The sequence below is a fragment of the Psammomys obesus genome, unplaced genomic scaffold (assembly GCF_907164565.1).
Source record: "Psammomys obesus unplaced genomic scaffold, mPsaObe1.curated_primary_1811, whole genome shotgun sequence".
NCBI classification, from domain to species: Eukaryota; Metazoa; Chordata; class Mammalia; order Rodentia; family Muridae; genus Psammomys; species Psammomys obesus.
In genome coordinates this window covers 4,480,915-4,482,046 of record NW_026585690.1, presented here as the reverse complement: position 1 = coordinate 4,482,046, position 1,132 = coordinate 4,480,915, and positions in this window count along the sequence as shown.

Genomic DNA, 1,132 nt, shown 5'->3' with positions numbered 1-1,132 from the left:
AAGTGTACCACAATTTCTGTATCCATTCCTCAGCTGAGGGAAATATGGGTTGTTTCCAGTTCTTGCTATTATGAATAAAGCTACTACAAACATGGTGAGCAAATGTCTTTGTTGTGTACTTGAGCATATTTTGGATATATGCCTAGGAGTGGTATAGCTTGATCTTGAGATATCACTATTCTTAATTGTCTGAGAAAGTGCCACAGAATCAAAAAATCTGGGCCCTGGGGTTTTTTCCTGAAACTGATACTCCAACCAAGGACTATGCATGGAGATAACCTAGAACCCCTGCTCAGATGTAGCCCATGGCAGCTCAGTATCCAAGTGGTACCCTAGTAAGGAGAACAGGGACTGTCTCTGACATGAAGTCAGTGGCTGGCTCTTTGATCACCTCCCCCTGAAGGAGGAGCAGCCTTACCAGGCCACAGAGGAAGACAATGCAGCCAGTCCTGATGATACCTGATAGGCTAGAGTCAGATAGAAGGGGATGTGGTCTTCCCCTATCAGTGGACTAGGGGAGGGGCATCAGAGGAGAAGAGAGTAGGACTGGGAAGGGACAAGGGAGGGGGCTGCAGAGGGCATATAAAGTGAATGAATTATAATAAATAATAAGGAAAAAAAAGTCTGTTGCCTGGAGATCATCGAGGTAATTATCATTGGCCAACGTTTCTACAAAAGGAGTGAGAGCTAAATTTATATACAAAGACTTAGAACTGGCAATCATAATGATACCACCAGTTTACACACCCAAGTGGTCAGGGGAAATCCTACATAGTTCCAACAAATTAAGAGTTACAAGAAACCAATGGCTGCTGAAAGAAGGAGAATCTGTCTCCTGAAGGAAGAAGCATTCACATAGGCTGTTCAATCCCAAGCATTCATCTCTGGACACATGTATATATGAGAAATACTAAACAGACTCAGTAGGTTGTATATATATGTTTGAGATATATATATATATATATATATATATATATATATATATATATATATATATATATATATATATATATATATATATATATATATATATATATATATATATATATATATATATATATATATATATATATATATATATATATATATATATATATATATATATATATATATATATATATATATATATATA